The sequence below is a fragment of the Narcine bancroftii genome, chromosome 1 (genome assembly GCF_036971445.1).
Source record: "Narcine bancroftii isolate sNarBan1 chromosome 1, sNarBan1.hap1, whole genome shotgun sequence".
NCBI classification, from domain to species: domain Eukaryota; kingdom Metazoa; phylum Chordata; class Chondrichthyes; order Torpediniformes; family Narcinidae; genus Narcine; species Narcine bancroftii.
Genome location: NC_091469.1, coordinates 181,771,163 through 181,792,944, shown reverse-complemented (window position 1 = coordinate 181,792,944; position 21,782 = coordinate 181,771,163).

Here is a 21,782-nt window from a genome sequence, read left to right as displayed (position 1 = left end):
TCAGACGCAGGGAATCAGTGGTGGTGAATCAGAGATGGGGAATCAGAGGCGGGGAATCAGAGGCAGGGAATCAGACGCGGGGAATCAGAGGCGGGGAATCAGAGCTGAGGAATCAGAGGCGGGGAATCAGAGTTGGGGAATCAGAGGCGGGGAATCAGATATGGGGAATCAGAGGCGGGGAATCAGAGGCGGGGAAACAGATGCGGGGAATCAGAAGCGGAGAATCATATTCCGGGAATCAGAGTCTGGGAATCAGAGGTGGGGAATCTGAGTCCGGGAATCAGAGATGGGGAATCAGAGGTGGGGAATCAGATATGGGGAATCAGAGGCGGGTTATCAGAGGCGGGGATACAAAGATGGCTTATCAGATATGGGGAATCAGAGGTGGTGAATCAGACGCGGTGAATCAGAGATGGGGAATCAGAGGCGGGGAATCAGAGGCAGGGAATCAGACACGGGGAATCAGAGGCGGGGAATCAGAGCAGGGGAATCAGAGGCGGGGAATCAGAGTTGGGGAATCAGAGGTGGGGAATCAGATATGGGGAAACAGAGGCGGGGAATCAGAGTCGGGGAAACAGAGGAGGGGAATCAGATATTGGGAATCAGAGGTGGGGAATCAGAGGCAGGGAATCAGAATTTGGGAATCAGAGATGGGGAATCAGAGCTGGGGAATCAGAGGCGGGGAATCAGAATTTGGGAATCAGAGATGGGGAATCAGAGATGGGGAATCAGAGGTGCGGAATCAGACGTGGAGATTCAGAGGTGGTTAATCACAGATGGGGAATCAGAGGCAGGGAATCAGAAGCAGGGAATCAGACGCGGGGAATCAGAGGTGGGGAATCATAGCTGGGGAATCAGAGGCGGGGAAACAGAGTTGGGGAATCAGAGTTGGGGAATCCGAGGCGGGGTATCAGATATGGGGAATCAGAGGTGGGGAATCAGAGGTGGTGAATCAGAGATGGGGAATCAGAGGCGGGGAATTAGAATCAGGGAATCAGACGCGGGTAATCAGAGGTGGGGAATCAGAGCTGGTGAATCAGAGATGGTGAACCAGAGGCGGGGAATCACAGGCAGGGAATCAGACGCAGGGAATCAGTGGTGGTGAATCAGAGATGGGGACTCAGAGGCGGGGAATCAGAGGCAGGGAATCAGACGCGGGGAATCAGAGGCGGGGAATCAGAGCTGAGGAATCAGAGGCGGGGAATCAGAGTTGGGGAATCAGAGGCGTGGAATCAGATATGGGGAATCAGAGGCGGGGAATCAGAGGCGGGGAAACAGAGGAGGGATATCAGATATGGGGAACCAGAGGTGGGGAATCGGAGGGCGGGAATCCGAGATGGCGAATCAGAGGCAGGGAATCAGATATGGGGAATCAGAGATGGGGAATCAGAGGCAGGGAATCAGAGGCGGGGAATCAGAAGCGGGGAATCATATTCCGGGAATCAGAGTCTGGGAATCAGAGGTGGGGAATCTGAGTCCGGGAATCAGAGATGGGGAATCAGAGGTGGGGAATCAGATATGGGGAATCAGAGGCGGGGAATCAGAGGCGGGGAAACAAAGATGGCTTATCAGATATGGGGAATCAGAGGTGGTGAATCAGAGGCGGTGAATCAGAGATGGGGAATCAGAGGCGGGGAATCAGAGGCAGGGAATCAGACACGGGGAATCAGAGGCGGGGAATCAGAGCTGGGGAATCAGAGGCGGGGAATCAGAGTTGGGGAATCAGAGGTGGGGAATCAGATATGGGGAAACAGTGGCGGGGAATCAGAGGTGGGGAAACAGAGGCAGGGAATCAGATATTGGGAATCAGAGGTGGGGAATCAGAAGCAGGGAATCAGATGTGGGGAATCAGAGCTGGGGATCAGAGGCGGGGCATCTGAGTTTGGGAATAAGAGGCGGGGAATAAGATATGGGGAATCAGAGAAGGGGAATCAGAGGCAGTGAATCAGAGATGGTGAATCAGAGGCGGGGAATCACAGGCAGGGAATCAGACGCAGGGAATCAGTGGTGGTGAATCCAAGATGGGGAATCAGAGGCGGGGAATCAGAGGCAGGGAATTAGACACGGGGAATCAGAGGTGGGGAATCAGAGCTGAGGAATCAGAGGCAGGGAATCAGATATGGGGCATCAGAGGCAGGGAATCAGATATGGGGAATCAGAGGCGGGGAATTAGTGGCAGGGAATCAGAGGCGGGGAATCAGAGGTGGGGTATCAGAGGCAGGGAATCAGATGTGGGGATTCAGACATGGGGAATCAGACGCGGGTAATCAGAGGTGGGGAATCAGAGCTGGTGAATCAGAGATGGTGAATCATAGGCGGGGAATCACAGGCAGGGAATCAGACGCTGGGAATCAGTGGTGGTGAATCAGAGATGGGGAATCAGAGGCGGGGAATCAGAGGCAGGGAATCAGACACGGGGAATCAGAGGCGGGGAATCAGAGCTGAAGAATCAGAGGCGGGGAATCAGAGTTGGGGAATCAGAGGCGGGGAATCAGATATGGGGAATCAGAGGTGGGGAATCAGAGTTGGGGAAACAGAGGAGGGATATCAGATATGGGGAACCAGAGGTGGGGAATCGGAGGGCGGGAATCCGAGATGGCGAATCAGAGGCAGGGAATCAGATATGGGGAATCAGAGATGGGGAATCAGAGGCAGGGAATCAGAGGCGGGGAATCAGAAGCGGGGAATCATATTCCGGGAATCAGAGTCTGGGAATCAGAGGTGGGGAATCTGAGTCCTGGAATCAGAGATGGGGAATCAGAGGTGGGGAATCAGATATGGGGAATCAGAGGCGGGGAATCAGAGGCGGGGAAACAAAGATGGCTTATCAGATATGGGGAATCAGAGGTGGTGAATCAGAGGCGGTGAATCAGAGATGGGGAATCAGAGGCGGGGAATCAGAGGCAGGGAATCAGACACGGGGAATCAGAGGCGGGGAATCAGAGCTGGGGAATCAGAGGCGGGGAATCAGAGTTGGGCAATCAGAGGTGGGGAATCAGATATGGGGAAACAGAGGCGGGGAATCAGAGGTGGGGAAACAGAGGCAGGGAATCAGATATTGGGAATCAGAGGTGGGGAATCAGAAGCAGGGAATCAGATGTGGGGAATCAGAGCTGGGGATCAGAGGCGGGGCATCTGAGTTTGGGAATAAGAGGCGGGGAATAAGATATGGGGAATCAGAGAAGGGGAATCAGAGGCAGTGAATCAGAGATGGTGAATCAGAGGCGGGGAATCACAGGCAGGGAATCAGACGCAGGGAATCAGTGGTGGTGAATCCAAGATGGGGAATCAGAGGCGGGGAATCAGAGGCAGGGAATTAGACACGGGGAATCAGAGGTGGGGAATCAGAGCTGAGGAATCAGAGGCAGGGAATCAGATATGGGGCATCTGAGGCAGGGAATCAGATATGGGGAATCAGAGGCGGGGAATTAGTGGCAGGGAATCAGAGGCGGGGAATCAGAGGTGGGATATCAGAGGCAGGGAATCAGATGTGGGGAATCAGACATGGGGAATCGGAGGCAGGGAATCAGAGGCGGGGAATCAGAAGCGGGGAATCATAGGCCGGGAATCAGAGGCAGGGAATCAGAGGTGGGGAATCAGAGTACGGGAATCAGAGATGGGGAATCAGAGGCGGGGAATCAGATATGGGGAATCAGAGGCGGGAATCAGAGGCTGAGAAACAGCGGTGGCTAATCAGATATGGGGAATCAGAGGTGGGGAATCAGAGGCAGTGAATCAGAGATGGGGAATCAGAGGCAGGGAATCAGAGGCGGGGAATCAGAAGCGGGGAATCATTGGCGGGAATCAGAGGCTGTGAATCAGAGGTGGGGAATGTGAGTCCGTGAATCAGAGATGGGGAATCAGAGGTGGGGAATCAGATAAGGGGAATCAGAGGCGGGGAATCAGAGGCGGGGAAACAGAGGTGGCTAATTAGATATGGGGAATCAGAGGTGGGGATTCAGAGGCGGTGAATCAGAGATGGGGAATCAGAGGCGGGGAATCAGAGGCAGGGAATCAGACACGGGGAATCAAAGGCGGGGAATCACAGCTGGGGAATCAGATGCGGGGAATCAGAGTTGAGGAATCAGAGGTGGGGAATCAGATATGGGGAAACAGAGGCGGGGAATCAGAGGCGGGGAAACAGAGGCGGGGAATCAGATATTGGGAATCAGAGTTGGGGAATCAGAGGCAGGGAATCAGTATTTGGGAATCAGAGACGGGGAATCAGAGATGGGGAATCAGAGGCGGGGAAACAGACGCGGAGAATCAAAGGTGGTTAATCACAGATGGGGAAAAAGAGGCAGGGAATCAGAAGCAGGGATTCAGACGCGGGGGATCAGAGGCGGGGAATCATAGCTGGGGAATCAGAGGCGGGGATTCAGAGTTGGGGAATCAGAGACGGGGTATCAGATATGGGGAATCAGAGGCGGGGAATCAGAGGCGGGGAATCAGATATGGGGAATCAGAGGTGGGTAATCAGAGGCGGTGAATGAGAGATGGGGAATCAGAGGCCGGGAATTAGAGTCAGGGAATCAGATGCGGGTAATCAGAGGTGGGGAATCAGTGCTGGGGAATCAGAGGCGGGAAATCAGAGTCAGGGAATCAGAGGTGGGGAATTAGCGGTGGTGAATCAGAGATGGGGAATCAGAGGCAGGGATTCAGAGGCGGGGAATCAGACGCGGGGAATCTGAGGCGGGGTATCAGAGCTGGGGAATCAGAGGCGGTGAATCAGAGATGTTGAATCAGAGGCGGGGAATCAGAGGCAGGGAATCAGACACGGGGAATCAGAGGCGGGGAATCAGAGCTGGGGAATCAGAGGCGGGGAATCAGAGTTGGGGAATCAGAGGCGGGTAATCAGATATGGGGAAACAGAGGCGGGGAATCATAGGTGGGGAATCAGAGGCAGAGAATCAGATGTGGGGAATCAGAGCTGGGGAATCAGAGGCGGGGAATCTGAGTTTGGGAATCAGAGGCGGAGAATAAGATATGGGGAATCAGAGGCGGGGAATCAGATATGGGCAATCAGAGGAGGGGAATCAGAGGTTGGGCATCAGAGGCGGGAATCAGAATTGGGGAATCAGACATGGGGAATCAGAGAAGGGGAATCAGAGGCAGTGAATCAGAGATGGTGAATCAGAGGCGGGGAATCACAGGCAGGGAATCAGACGCAGGGAATCAGTGGTGGTGAATCCAAGATGGGGAATCAGAGGCGTGGAATCAGAGGCAGGGAATTAGACACGGGGAATCAGAGGTGGGGAATCAGAGCTGAGGAATCAGAGGCGGGGAATCAGAGGCTGGGAATCAGATATGGGGCATCAGAGGCAGCGAATCAGATAGGGGAATCAGATGCGGGGAATTAGTGGCAGGGAATCAGAGGCGGGGAATCAGAGGCGGGATATCAGAGGCAGGGAATCAGATGTGGGGAATCAGACATGGGGAATCAGAGGCAGGGAATCAGAGGAGGGGAATCAGAGGAGGGGAATCAGAGGTTGGGCATCAGAGGCGGGAATCAGAATTGGGGAATCAGACATGGGGAATCAGAGAAGGGGAATCAGAGGCAGTGAATCAGAGATGGTGAATCAGAGGCGGGGAATCACAGGCAGGGAATCAGACGCAGGGAATCAGTGGTGGTGAATCCAAGATGGGGAATCAGAGGCGGGGAATCACAGGCAGGGAATAAGACACGGGGAATCAGAGGTGGGGAATCAGAGCTGAGGAATCAGAGGCGGGGAATCAGAGTTGGGGAATCAGAGGCTGGGAATCAGATATGGGGCATCAGAGGCAGGGAATCAGATAGGGGAATCAGAGGCGGGGAATCACAGGCAGGGAATCAGACGCAGGGAATCAGTGGTGGTGAATCAGAGATGGGGAATCAGAGGCGGGGAATCAGAGGCAGGGAATCAGACGCGGGGAATCAGAGGCGGGGAATCAGAGCTGAGGAATCAGAGGCGGGGAATCAGAGTTGGGGAATCAGAGGCGGGGAATCAGATATGGGGAATCAGAGGCGGGGAATCAGAGGCGGGGAAACAGAGGCGGGGAATCAGAAGCGGAGAATCATATTCCGGGAATCAGAGTCTGGGAATCAGAGGTGGGGAATCTGAGTCCGGGAATCAGAGATGGGGAATCAGAGGTGGGGAATCAGATATGGGGAATCAGAGGCGGGTTATCAGAGGCGGGGATACAAAGATGGCTTATCAGATATGGGGAATCAGAGGTGGTGAATCAGAGGCGGTGAATCAGAGATGGGGAATCAGAGGCGGGGAATCAGAGGCAGGGAATCAGACACGGGGAATCAGAGGCGGGGAATCAGAGCAGGGGAATCAGAGGCGGGGAATCAGAGTTGGGGAATCAGAGGTGGGGAATCAGATATGGGGAAACAGAGGCGGGGAATCAGAGTCGGGGAAACAGAGGAGGGGAATCAGATATTGGGAATCAGAGGTGGGGAATCAGAGGCAGGGAATCAGAATTTGGGAATCAGAGATGGGGAATCAGAGCTGGGGAATCAGAGGCGGGGAATCAGAATTTGGGAATCAGAGATGGGGAATCAGAGATGGGGAATCAGAGGTGCGGAATCAGACGTGGAGATTCAGAGGTGGTTAATCACAGATGGGGAATCAGAGGCAGGGAATCAGAAGCAGGGAATCAGACGCGGGGAATCAGAGGTGGGGAATCATAGCTGGGGAATCAGAGGCGGGGAAACAGAGTTGGGGAATCAGAGTTGGGGAATCCGAGGCGGGGTATCAGATATGGGGAATCAGAGGTGGGGAATCAGAGGTGGTGAATCAGAGATGGGGAATCAGAGGCGGGGAATTAGATTCAGGGAATCAGACGCGGGTAATCAGAGGTGGGGAATCAGAGCTGGGGAATCAGAGGCGGGGAATCAGATATGGGGAATCAGAGGCGGGGAATCAGAGGCGGGGAAACAGAGGAGGGATATCAGATATGGGGAACCAGAGGTGGGGAATCGGAGGGCGGGAATCCGAGATGGCGAATCAGAGGCAGGGAATCAGATATGGGGAATCAGAGATGGGGAATCAGAGGCAGGGAATCAGAGGCGGGGAATCAGAAGCGGGGAATCATATTCCGGGAATCAGAGTCTGGGAATCAGAGGTGGGGAATCTGAGTCCGGGAATCAGAGATGGGGAATCAGAGGTGGGGAATCAGATATGGGGAATCAGAGGCGGGGAATCAGAGGCGGGGAAACAAAGATGGCTTATCAGATATGGGGAATCAGAGGTGGTGAATCAGAGGCGGTGAATCAGAGATGGGGAATCAGAGGCGGGGAATCAGAGGCAGGGAATCAGACACGGGGAATCAGAGGCGGGGAATCAGAGCTGGGGAATCAGAGGCGGGGAATCAGAGTTGGGGAATCAGAGGTGGGGAATCAGATATGGGGAAACAGAGGCGGGGAATCAGAGGTGGGGAAACAGAGGCAGGGAATCAGATATTGGGAATCAGAGGTGGGGAATCAGAAGCAGGGAATCAGATGTGGGGAATCAGAGCTGGGGATCAGAGGCGGGGCATCTGAGTTTGGGAATAAGAGGCGGGGAATAAGATATGGGGAATCAGAGAAGGGGAATCAGAGGCAGTGAATCAGAGATGGTGAATCAGAGGCGGGGAATCACAGGCAGGGAATCAGACGCAGGGAATCAGTGGTGGTGAATCCAAGATGGGGAATCAGAGGCGGGGAATCAGAGGCAGGGAATTAGACACGGGGAATCAGAGGTGGGGAATCAGAGCTGAGGAATCAGAGGCAGGGAATCAGATATGGGGCATCAGAGGCAGGGAATCAGATATGGGGAATCAGAGGCGGGGAATTAGTGGCAGGGAATCAGAGGCGGGGAATCAGAGGTGGGGTATCAGAGGCAGGGAATCAGATGTGGGGATTCAGACATGGGGAATCAGAGGCAGGGAATCAGAGGCGGGGAATCAGAAGCGGGGAATCATAGGCCGGGAATCAGAGGCAGGGAATCAGAGGTGGGGAATCAGAGTACGGGAATCAGAGATGGGGAATCAGAGGCGGGGAATCAGATATGGGGAATCAGAGGCGGGAATCAGAGGCTGAGAAACTGAGGTGGCTAATCAGATATGGGGAATCAGAGGTGGGGAATCAGAGGCAGTGAATCAGAGATGGGGAATCACAGGCAGGGAATCAGAGGCTTGGGAATCAGAAGCGGGGAATCATTGGCCGGGAATCAGAGGCTGTGAATCAGAGGTGGGGAATGTGAGTCCGTGAATCAGAGATGGGGAATCAGAGGTGGGGAATCAGATATGGGGAATCAGAGGCGGGGAATCAGAGGCGGGGAAACAGAGGTGGCTAATTAGATATGGGGAATCAGAGGTGGGGAATCAGAGGCGGGGAATCAGAGGCAGGGAATCAGACACGGGGAATCAAAGGTGGGGAATCAGAGCTGGGGAATCAGATGCGGGGAATCAGAGTTGAGGAATCAGAGGTGGGGAATCAGATATGGGGAAACAGAGGCGGGGAATCAGAGGCGGGGAAACAGAGGCGGGGAATCAGATATTGGGAATCAGAGTTGGGGAATCAGAGGCAGGGAATCAGATGTGGGGAGTCAGAGCTGGGGAATCAGAGGCGGGGAATCTGAATTTGGGAATCAGAGATGGGGAATCAGAGATGGGGAATCAGAGGCGGGGAAACAGACGCGGAGAATCAAAGGTGGTTAATCACAGATGGGGAAACAGAGGCAGGGAATCAGAAGCAGGGATTCAGACGCGGGGGATCAGAGGCGGGGAATCATAGCTGGGGAATCAGAGGCGGGGATTCAGAGTTGGGGAATCAGAGGCGGGGTATCAGATATGGGGAATCAGAGGCGGGTAATCAGAGGCGGGGAATCAGATATGGGGAATCAGAGGTGGGTAATCAGAGGCGGTGAATGAGAGATGGGGAATCCGAGGCCGGGAATTAGAGTCAGGGAATCAGATGCGGGTAATCAGAGGTGGGGAATCAGAGCTGGGGAATCAGAGGCGGGGAATCAGAGTCGGGGAATCAGAGACGGGGAATCAGATATGGGGAATCAGAGGCGGGGAATCAGAGGCGGGGAAACAGAGGAGGGGTATCAGAGCTGGGGAATCAGAGGCGGGGAATCTGAGTTTGGGAATCAGAGGCGGGGAATAAGATATGGGGAATCAGAGGCGGGGAATCAGATATGGGGAATCAGAGGAGGGGATTCAGAGGTGGGGCATCAGAGGCGGGAATCAGAATTGGGGAATCAGACATGGGGAATCAGAGAAGGGGAATCAGAGGCAGTGAATCAGAGATGGTGAATCAGAGGCGGGGAATCACAGGCAGGGAATCAGATGCAGGGAATCAGTGGTGGTGAATCAGAGATGGGGAATCAGAGGCGGGGAATCAGAGGCAGGGAATCAGACGCGGGGAATCAGAGGCGGGGAATCCGAGCTGAGGAATCAGAGGCGGGGAATCAGAGTTGGGGAATCAGAGACGGGGAATCAGAGATGGGGAATCAGAGGCGGGGAATCAGAGGCGGGGAAACAGAGGAGGGGTATCAGATATGGGGAACCTGAGGTGGGGAATCGGAGGGCGGGAATCCGAGATGGGTAATCAGAGGCAGGGAATCAGATATGGGGAATCAGAGGCGGGGAATCAGAGGCAGGGAATCAGATGTGGGGAATCAGAGATGGGGAATCAGAGGCAGGGAATCAGAGGGGGGGAAACAGAAGCGGGGAATCATATTCCGGGAATCAGAGGCTTGGAATCAGAGGTGGGGAGTCTGAGTCCGGGAATCAGAGATGGGGAATCAGAGGCGGGGAATCAGATATGGGGAATCAGAGACGGGGAATCAGAGGCGGGGAATCAGAGGCGGGGAAACAGAGATGGCTTATCAGATATGGGGAATCAGAGGTGGGGAATCAGAGGCGGTGAATCAGAGATGGGGAATCAGAGGCGGGGAATCAGAGGCAGGGAATCAGACACGGGGAATCAGAGGCGGGGAATCAGACACGGGGTATCAGAGGCGGGGAATCAGAGATGGGGAATCAGAGGCGGGGAATCAGAGGCAGGGAATCAGACACGGGGAATCAGAGGCGGGGAATCAAACACGGGGTATCAGAGGCGGGGAATCAGAGTTGGGGAATCAGAGGTGGGGAATCAGATATGGGGAAACAGAGGCGGGGAATCAGAGGTGGGGAAACAGAGGCAGGGAATCAGATATAGGGAATCAGAGGTGGGGAATCAGAGGCAGGGAATCAGATGTGGGGAATCAGAGCTGGGCAATCAGAGACGGGGAATCTGAGTTTGGGAATCAGAGGCGGGGAATAAGATATGGGGAATCAGAGGCGGGGAATCAGATATGGGCAATCAGAGGAGGGGAATCAGAGGTGGGGCATCAGAGGCGGGAATCAGAGGCGGAGAAACAGAGGAGGCTAATCAGATATGGGGAATCAGAGGTGGGGAATCGGAGGCAGTGAATCAGAGATGGGGAATCAGAGGCAGGGAATCAGAGGCGGGGAATCAGAAGCGGGGAATCATAGGCCGGGAATCAGAGGCCGGGAATCAGAGGTGGGGAATCTGAGTCCGGGAATCAGAGATGGGGAATCAGAGGCGGGGAATCAGATATGGGGAATCAGAGGCGGGAAATCAGAGGCGGGGAAACAGAGATTGCTTATCAGATATGGGGAATCAGAGGTGGGGAATCAGAGGCGGGGAATCAGAAATGGGGAATCAGAGGCGGGGAATCAGAGGCGGGGAAACAGAGCTGAGGAACCAGAGGCGGGGAATCAGAGTTGGGGAATCAGAGACGGGAAATCAGATATGGGGAATCAGAGGCGGGGAATCAGAGGCGGGGAAACAGAGGAGGGGTTTCAGATATGGGGAACCAGAGGTGGGGAATCAGAGGGCGGGAATCCGAGATGGGTAATCAGAGGCAGGGAATCAGATATGGGGAATCAGAGGCGGGGAATCAGAGGCAGGGAATCAGATGTGGGGAATCAGAGATGGGGAATCAGAGGCAGGGAATCAGAGGCGGGGAATCAGAAGCCGGGAATAATATTCCGGGAATCAGAGGCTTGGAATCAGAGGTGGGGAATCTGAGTCCTGGAATCAGAGATGGGGAATCAGAGGCGGGGAATCAGATATGGGGAATCAGAGGCGGGGAATCAGAGGCGGGGAAACAGAGATGGCTTATCAGATATGGGGAATCAGAAGTGGGGAATCAGAGGCGGGGATTCAGAGGCGGGGAAACAGAGTAGGGGTATCAGATATGGGGAACCAGAGGTGGGGAATCGGAGGGCGGGAATCCGAGATGGGTAATCAGAGGCAGGGAATCAGATATGTGGAATCAGAGGCAGGGAATCAGAGACAGGGAATCAGATGTGGGGAATCAGAGATGGGGAATCAGAGGCAGGGAATCAGAGGCGGGGAATCAGAAGTGGGGAATCATATTCCGGGAATCAGAGGCTGGGAATCAGAGGTGGGGAATCTGAGTCCGGGAATCAGAGATGGGGAATCAGAGGCGGGGAATCAGATATGGGGAATCAGAGGCGGGGAATCAGAGGCGGGGAAACAGAGATGGCTTATCAGATATGGGGAATCAGAGGTGGGGAATCAGAGGTGGGGAATCAGAGGCGGTGAATCAGAGATGGGGAATCAGAGGCGGGGAATCAGAGGCAGGAAATCTGACATGGGGAATCAGAGGCGGGGTATCAGAGCTGGGGAATCAGAGGCGGGGAATCAGAGTTGGGGAATCAGAGGTGGGGAATCAGATATGGGGAAACAGAGGCGGGGAATCAGAGGTGGGGAAACAGAGGCAGGGAATCAGATATTGGGAATCAGAGGTGGGGAATCAGAGGCAGGGAATCAGATGTGGGGAATCAGAGCTGGGGAATCAGTGACGGGGAATCTGAGTTTGGGAATCAGAGGCGGGGAATATGATATGGGGAATCAGAGGCGGGGAATCAGATATGGGCAATCAGAGGAGGGGAATCAGAGGTGGGGCATCAGAGGCGGGAATCAGAATTGGGGAATCAGACATGGGGAATCAGAGAAGGGGAATCAGAGGCAGTGAATCAGAGATGGTGAATCAGAGGCGGGGCATCAGAGGCAGGAAAACAGATATGGGGAATCAGAGGCGGGGAATTAGTGGCAGGGAATCAGAGGCGGGGAATCAGAGGCGGGGTATCAGAGGCAGGGAATCAGATGTGGGGAATCAGACATGGGGAATCATAGGCCGGGAATCAGAGGCCGGGAAACAGAGGTGGGGATTCAGAGACCGGGAATCAGAGATGGGGAATCAGAGGCGGGGAATCAGATATGGGGAATCAGAGGCGGGGAATCAGAGGTGGAGAAACAGAGGTGGCTAATCAGATATGGGGAATTAGAGGTGGGGAATCAGACGCAGTGCATCAGAGATGGGGAATCAGGCGGGGAATCAGAAGCGGGGAATCATAGGCCGGGAATCAGAGGCCGGGAATCAGAGGTGGGGAATCTGAGTCCGGGAATCAGAGATGGGGAATCAGTTGCGGGGAATCAGATATGGGGAATCAGAGGCGGGGAATCAGAGGCGGGGAAACAGAGATTGCTTATCAGATATGGGGAATCAGAGGTGGGGAATCAGAGGCGGGGAATCAGATATGGGGAATCAGAGGCGGGGAATCTGAGTCCGGGAATCAGAGATGGGGAATCAGTTGCGGGGAATCAGATATGGGGAATCAGAGGCGGGGAATCAGAGGCGGGGAAACAGAGGTGGCTAATCAGATATGGGGAATCAGAGGTGGGGAATCAGAGGCGGTGAATCAGAGATGGGGAATCAGAGGCGGGGAATCAGAGGCAGGGAATCAGACACAGGGAATCTGAGGCGGGGAATCAGAGCTGGGGAATCAGAGGCGGGGAATCAGAGTTGGGGAATCAGAGGTGGGGAATCAGATATGGGGAAACAGAGGCGGGGAATCAGAGGCGGGGTAACAGAGGCGGGGAATCAGATATTGGGAATCAGAGGTGGGGAATCAGAGGCAGGGAATCAGATGAGGGGAATCAGTGCTGGGGAATCAGAGGCGGGGAATCAGAATTTGGGAATCAGAGATGGGGAATCAGAGACGGGGAATCTGAGTTTGGGAATCAGAGGCGGGGAATATGATATGGGGAATCAGAGGCGGGGAATCAGATATGGGCAATCAGAGGAGGGGAATCAGAGGTGGGGCATCAGAGGCGGGAATCAGAATTGGGGAATCAGACATGGGGAATCAGAGAAGGGGAATCAGAGGCAGTGAATCAGAGATGGTGAATCAGAGGCGGGGCATCAGAGGCAGGAAAACAGGTATGGGGAATCAGAGGCGGGGAATTAGTGGCAGGGAATCAGAGGCGGGGAATCAGAGGCGGGGTATCAGAGGCAGGGAATCAGATGTGGGGAATCAGACATGGGGAATCATAGGCCGGGAATCAGAGGCCGGGAAACAGAGGTGGGGATTCAGAGTCCGGGAATCAGAGATGGGGAATCAGAGGCGGGGAATCAGATATGGGGAATCAGAGGCGGGGAATCAGATATGGGGAATCAGAGGAGGGGATTCAGAGGTGGGGCATCAGAGGCGGGAATCAGAATTGGGGAATCAGACATGGGGAATCAGAGAAGGGGAATCAGAGGCAGTGAATCAGAGATGGTGAATCAGAGGCGGGGAATCACAGGCAGGGAATCAGATGCAGGGAATCAGTGGTGGTGAATCAGAGATGGGGAATCAGAGGCGGGGAATCAGAGGCAGGGAATCAGACGCGGGGAATCAGAGGCGGGGAATCCGAGCTGAGGAATCAGAGGCGGGGAATCAGAGTTGGGGAATCAGAGACGGGGAATCAGAGATGGGGAATCAGAGGCGGGGAATCAGAGGCGGGGAAACAGAGGAGGGGTATCAGATATGGAGAACCTGAGGTGGGGAATCGGAGGGCGGGAATCCGAGATGGGTAATCAGAGGCAGGGAATCAGATATGGGGAATCAGAGGCGGGGAATCAGAGGCAGGGAATCAGATGTGGGGAATCAGAGATGGGGAATCAGAGGCAGGGAATCAGAGGGGGGGAATCAGAAGCGGGGAATCATATTCCGGGAATCAGAGGCTTGGAATCACAGGTGGGGAGTCTGAGTCCGGGAATCAGAGATGGGGAATCAGAGGCGGGGAATCAGATATGGGGAATCAGAGACGGGGAATCAGAGGCGGGGAATCAGAGGCGGGGAAACAGAGATGGCTTATCAGATATGGGGAATCAGAGGTGGGGAATCAGAGGCGTTGAATCAGAGATGGGGAATCAGAGGCGGGGAATCAGAGGCAGGGAATCAGACACGGGGAATCAGAGGCGGGGAATCAGACACGGGGTATCAGAGGCGGGGAATCAGAGATGGGGAATCAGAGGCGGGGAATCAGAGGCAGGGAATCAGACACGGGGAATCAGAGGCGGGGAATCAAACACGGGGTATCAGAGGCGGGGAATCAGAGTTGGGGAATCAGAGGTGGGGAATCAGATATGGGGAAACAGAGGCGGGGAATCAGAGGTGGGGAAACAGAGGCAGGGAATCAGATATAGGGAATCAGAGGTGGGGAATCAGAGGCAGGGAATCAGATGTGGGGAATCAGAGCTGGGCAATCAGAGACGGGGAATCTGAGTTTGGGAATCAGAGGCGGGGAATAAGATATGGGGAATCAGAGGCGGGGAATCAGATATGGGCAATCAGAGGAGGGGAATCAGAGGTGGGGCATCAGAGGCGGGAATCAGAGGCGGAGAAACAGAGGAGGCTAATCAGATATGGGGAATCAGAGGTGGGAAATCGGAGGCAGTGAATCAGAGATGGGGAATCAGAGGCAGGGAATCAGAGGCGGGGAATCAGAAGCGGGGAATCATAGGCCGGGAATCAGAGGCCGGGAATCAGAGGTGGGGAATCTGAGTCCGGGAATCAGAGATGGGGAATCAGAGGCGGGGAATCAGATATGGGGAATCAGAGGCGGGAAATCAGAGGCGGGGAAACAGAGATTGCTTATCAGATATGGGGAATCAGAGGTGGGGAATCAGAGGCGGGGAATCAGAAATGGGGAATCAGAGGCGGGGAATCAGAGGCGGGGAAACAGAGCTGAGGAACCAGAGGCGGGGAATCAGAGTTGGGGAATCAGAGACGGGAAATCAGATATGGGGAATCAGAGGCGGGGAATCAGAGGCGGGGAAACAGAGGAGGGGTTTCAGATATGGGGAACCAGAGGTGGGGAATCAGAGGGCGGGAATCCGAGATGGGTAATCAGAGGCAGGGAATCAGATATGGGGAATCAGAGGCGGGGAATCAGAGGCAGGGAATCAGATGTGGGGAATCAGAGATGGGGAATCAGAGGCAGGGAATCAGAGGCGGGGAATCAGAAGCCGGGAATAATATTCCGGGAATCAGAGGCTTGGAATCAGAGGTGGGGAATCTGAGTCCTGGAATCAGAGATGGGGAATCAGAGGCGGGGAATCAGATATGGGGAATCAGAGGCGGGGAATCAGAGGCGGGGAAACAGAGATGGCTTATCAGATATGGGGAATCAGAAGTGGGGAATCAGAGGCGGGGATTCAGAGGCGGGGAAACAGAGTAGGGGTATCAGATATGGGGAACCAGAGGTGGGGAATCGGAGGGCGGGAATCCGAGATGGGTAATCAGAGGCAGGGAATCAGATATGTGGAATCAGAGGCAGGGAATCAGAGACAGGGAATCAGATGTGGGGAATCAGAGATGGGGAATCAGAGGCAGGGAATCAGAGGCGGGGAATCAGAAGTGGGGAATCATATTCCGGGAATCAGAGGCTGGGAATCAGAGGTGGGGAATCTGAGTCCGGGAATCAGAGATGGGGAATCAGAGGCGGGGAATCAGATATGGGGAATCAGAGGCGGGGAATCAGAGGCGGGGAAACAGAGATGGCTTATCAGATATGGGGAATCAGAGGTGGGGAATCAGAGGTGGGGAATCAGAGGCGGTGAATCAGAGATGGGGAATCAGAGGCGGGGAATCAGAGGCAGGAAATCTGACATGGGGAATCAGAGGCGGGGTATCAGAGCTGGGGAATCAGAGGCGGGGAATCAGAGTTGGGGAATCAGAGGTGGGGAATCAGATATGGGGAAACAGAGGCGGGGAATCAGAGGTGGGGAAACAGAGGCAGGGAATCAGATATTGGGAATCAGAGGTGGGGAATCAGAGGCAGGGAATCAGATGTGGGGAATCAGAGCTGGGGAATCAGAGACGGGGAATCTGAGTTTGGGAATCAGAGGCGGGGAATATGATATGGGGAATCAGAGGCGGGGAATCAGATATGGGCAATCAGAGGAGGGGAATCAGAGGTGGGGCATCAGAGGCGGGAATCAGAATTGGGGAATCAGACATGGGGAATCAGAGAAGGGGAATCAGAGGCAGTGAATCAGAGATGGTGAATCAGAGGCGGGGCATCAGAGGCAGGAAAACAGATATGGGGAATCAGAGGCGGGGAATTAGTGGCAGGGAATCAGAGGCGGGGAATCAGAGGCGGGGTATCAGAGGCAGGGAATCAGATGTGGGGAATCAGACATGGGGAATCATAGGCCGGGAATCAGAGGCCGGGAAACAGAGGTGGGGATTCAGAGTCCGGGAATCAGAGATGGGGAATCAGAGGCGGGGAATCAGATATGGGGAATCAGAGGCGGGGAATCAGAGGTGGAGAAACAGAGGTGGCTAATCAGATATGGGGAATTAGAGGTGGGGAATCAGACGCAGTGCATCAGAGATGGGGAATCAGGCGGGGAATCAGAAGCGGGGAATCATAGGCCGGGAATCAGAGGCCGGGAATCAGAGGTGGGGAATCTGAGTCCGGGAATCAGAGATGGGGAATCAGTTGCGGGGAATCAGATATGGGGAATCAGAGGCGGGGAATCAGAGGCGGGGAAACAGAGATTGCTTATCAGATATGGGGAATCAGAGGTGGGGAATCAGAGGCGGGGAATCAGATATGGGGAATCAGAGGCGGGGAATCTGAGTCCGGGAATCAGAGATGGGGAATCAGTTGCGGGGAATCAGATATGGGGAATCAGAGGCGGGGAATCAGAGGCGGGGAAACAGAGGTGGCTAATCAGATATGGGGAATCAGAGGTGGGGAATCAGAGGCGGTGAATCAGAGATGGGGAATCAGAGGCGGGGAATCAGAGGCAGGGAATCAGACACAGGGAATCTGAGGCGGGGAATCAGAGCTGGGGAATCAGATGCGGGGAATCAGAGTTGGGGAATCAGAGGTGGGGAATCAGATATGGGGAAACAGAGGCGGGGAATCAGAGGCGGGGTAACAGAGGCGGGGAATCAGATATTGGGAATCAGAGGTGGGGAATCAGAGGCAGGGAATCAGATGAGGGGAATCAGTGCTGGGGAATCAGAGGCGGGGAATCAGAATTTGGGAATCAGAGATGGGGAATCAGAGACGGGGAATCTGAGTTTGGGAATCAGAGGCGGGGAATATGATATGGGGAATCAGAGGCGGGGAATCAGATATGGGCAATCAGAGGAGGGGAATCAGAGGTGGGGCATCAGAGGCGGGAATCAGAATTGGGGAATCAGACATGGGGAATCAGAGAAGGGGAATCAGAGGCAGTGAATCAGAGATGGTGAATCAGAGGCGGGGCATCAGAGGCAGGAAAACAGGTATGGGGAATCAGAGGCGGGGAATTAGTGGCAGGGAATCAGAGGCGGGGAATCAGAGGCGGGGTATCAGAGGCAGGGAATCAGATGTGGGGAATCAGACATGGGGAATCATAGGCCGGGAATCAGAGGCCGGGAAACAGAGGTGGGGATTCAGAGTCCGGGAATCAGAGATGGGGAATCAGAGGCGGGGAATCAGATATGGGGAATCAGAGGCGGGGAATCAGAGGTGGAGAAACAGAGGTGGCTAATCAGATATGGGGAATTAGAGGTGGGGAATCAGACGCAGTGCATCAGAGATGGGGAATCAGGCGGGGAATCAGAAGCGGGGAATCATAGGCCGGGAATCAGAGGCCGGGAATCAGAGGTGGGGAATCTGAGTCCGGGAATCAGAGATGGGGAATCAGTTGCGGGGAATCAGATATGGGGAATCAGAGGCGGGGAATCAGAGGCGGGGAAACAGAGATTGCTTATCAGATATGGGGAATCAGAGGTGGGGAATCAGAGGCGGGGAATCAGATATGGGGAATCAGAGGCGGGGAATCAGAGGCGGGGAAACAGAGGTGGCTAATCAGATATGGGGAATCAGAGGTGGGGAATCAGAGGCGGTGAATCAGAGATGGGGAATCAGAGGCGGGGAATCAGAGGCAGGGAATCAGACACAGGGAATCTGAGGCGGGGAATCAGAGCTGGGGAATCAGAGGCGGGGAATCAGAGTTGGGGAATCAGAGGTGGGGAATCAGATATGGGGAAACAGAGGCGGGGAATCAGAGGCGGGGTAACAGAGGCGGGGAATCAGATATTGGGAATCAGAGGTGGGGAATCAGAGGCAGGGAATCAGATGAGGGGAATCAGTGCTGGGGAATCAGAGGCGGGGAATCAGAATTTGGGAATCAGAGATGGGGAATCAGAGGCGGGGATTCAGAGTTGGGGAATCAGAGGCGGGGTATCAGATATGGGGAATCAGAGGCGGGGAATCAGAGGCGGGGAAACTGAGGCGGGGAATCAGACACGGGGAATCAGAGGCGGGGAACCAGAGCTGGGGAATCAGAGGCGGGGAATCAGAGTTGGGCAATCAGAGGTGGGGAATCAGATATGGGGAAACAGAGGCGGGGAATCAGAGGTGGGGAAACAGAGGCAGGGAATCAGATATTGGGAATCAGAGGTGGGGAATCAGAAGCAGGGAATCAGATGTGGGGAATCAGAGCTGGGGATCAGAGGCGGGGCATCTGAGTTTGGGAATAAGAGGCGGGGAATAAGATATGGGGAATCAGAGAAGGGGAATCAGAGGCAGTGAATCAGAGATGGTGAATCAGAGGCGGGGAATCACAGGCAGGGAATCAGACGCAGGGAATCAGTGGTGGTGAATCCAAGATGGGGAATCAGAGGCGGGGAATCAGAGGCAGGGAATTAGACACGGGGAATCAGAGGTGGGGAATCAGAGCTGAGGAATCAGAGGCAGGGAATCAGATATGGGGCATCTGAGGCAGGGAATCAGATATGGGGAATCAGAGGCGGGGAATTAGTGGCAGGGAATCAGAGGCGGGGAATCAGAGGTGGGGTATCAGAGGCAGGGAATCAGATGTGGGGAATCAGACATGGGGAATCGGAGGCAGGGAATCAGAGGCGGGGAATCAGAAGCGGGGAATCATAGGCCGGGAATCAGAGGCAGGGAATCAGAGGTGGGGAATCAGAGTACGGGAATCAGAGATGGGGAATCAGAGGCGGGGAATCAGATATGGGGAATCAGAGGCGGGAATCAGAGGCTGAGAAACAGAGGTGGCTAATCAGATATGGGGAATCAGAGGTGGGGAATCAGAGGCAGTGAATCAGAGATGGGGAATCAGAGGCAGGGAATCAGAGGCGGGGAATCAGAAGCGGGGAATCATTGGCCGGGAATCAGAGGCTGTGAATCAGAGGTGGGGAATGTGAGTCCGTGAATCAGAGATGGGGAATCAGAGGTGGGGAATCAGATAAGGGGAATCAGAGGCGGGGAATCAGAGGCGGGGAAACAGAGGTGGCTAATTAGATATGGGGAATCAGAGGTGGGGAATCAGAGGCGGTGAATCAGAGATGGGGAATCAGAGGCGGGGAATCAGAGGCAGGGAATCAGACACGGGGAATCAAAGGCGGGGAATCACAGCTGGGGAATCAGATGCGGGGAATCAGAGTTGAGGAATCAGAGGTGGGGAATCAGATATGGGGAAACAGAGGCGGGGAATCAGAGGCGGGGAAACAGAGGCGGGGAATCAGATATTGGGAATCAGAGTTGGGGAATCAGAGGCAGGGAATCAGTATTTGGGAATCAGAGACGGGGAATCAGAGATGGGGAATCAGAGGCGGGGAAACAGACGCGGAGAATCAAAGGTGGTTAATCACAGATGGGGAAAAAGAGGCAGGGAATCAGAAGCAGGGATTCAGACGCGGGGGATCAGAGGCGGGGAATCATAGCTGGGGAATCAGAGGCGGGGATTCAGAGTTGGGGAATCAGAGGCGGGGTATCAGATATGGGGAATCAGAGGCGGGGAATCAGAGGCGGGGAATCAGATATGGGGAATCAGAGGTGGGTAATCAGAGGCGGTGAATGAGAGATGGGGAATCAGAGGCCGGGAATTAGAGTCAGGGAATCAGATGCGGGTAATCAGAGGTGGGGAATCAGTGCTGGGGAATCAGAGGCGGGGAATCAGAGTCAGGGAATCAGAGGTGGGGAATTAGCGGTGCTGAATCAGAGATGGGGAATCAGAGGCAGGGATTCAGAGGCGGGGAATCAGACGCGGGGAATCTGAGGCGGGGTATCAGAGCTGGGGAATCAGAGGCGGTGAATCAGAGATGTTGAATCAGAGGCGGGGAATCAGAGGCAGGGAATCAGACACGGGGAATCAGAGGCGGGGAATCAGAGCTGGGGAATCAGAGGCGGGGAATCAGAGTTGGGGAATCAGAGGCGGGTAATCAGATATGGGGAAACAGAGGCGGGGAATCATAGGTGGGGAATCAGAGGCAGAGAATCAGATGTGGGGAATCAGAGCTGGGGAATCAGAGGCGGGGAATCTGAGTTTGGGAATCAGAGGCGGAGAATAAGATATGGGGAATCAGAGGCGGGGAATCAGATATGGGCAATCAGAGGAGGGGAATCAGAGGTTGGGCATCAGAGGCGGGAATCAGAATTGGGGAATCAGACATGGGGAATCAGAGAAGGGGAATCAGAGGCAGTGAATCAGAGATGGTGAATCAGAGGCGGGGAATCACAGGCAGGGAATCAGACGCAGGGAATCAGTGGTGGTGAATCCAAGATGGGGAATCAGAGGCGTGGAATCAGAGGCAGGGAATTAGACACGGGGAATCAGAGGTGGGGAATCAGAGCTGAGGAATCAGAGGCGGGGAATCAGAGGCTGGGAATCAGATATGGGGCATCAGAGGCAGCGAATCAGATCGGGGAATCAGAGGCGGGGAATTAGTGGCAGGGAATCAGAGGCGGGGAATCAGAGGCGGGATATCAGAGGCTGGGAATCAGATGTGGGGAATCAGACATGGGGAATCAGAGGCAGGGAATCAGAGGCGGGGAATCAGAGGAGGGGAATCAGAGGTTGGGCATCAGAGGCGGGAATCAGAATTGGGGAATCAGACATGGGGAATCAGAGAAGGGGAATCAGAGGCAGTGAATCAGAGATGGTGAATCAGAGGCGGGGAATCACAGGCAGGGAATCAGACGCAGGGAATCAGTGGTGGTGAATCCAAGATGGGGAATCAGAGGCGGGGAATCAGAGGCAGGGAATTGGACACGGGGAATCAGAGGTGGGGAATCAGAGCTGAGGAATCAGAGGCGGGGAATCAGAGTTGGGGAATCAGAGGCTGGGAATCAGATATGGGGCATCAGAGGCAGGGAATCAGATAGGGGAATCAGAGGCGGGGAATCACAGGCAGGGAATCAGACGCAGGGAATCAGTGGTGGTGAATCAGAGATGGGGAATCAGAGGCGGGGAATCAGAGGCAGGGAATCAGACGCGGGGAATCAGAGGCGGGGAATCAGAGCTGAGGAATCAGAGGCGGGGAATCAGAGTTGGGGAATCAGAGGCGGGGAATCAGATATGGGGAATCAGAGGCGGGGAATCAGAGGCGGGGAAACAGAGGCGGGGAATCAGAAGCGGAGA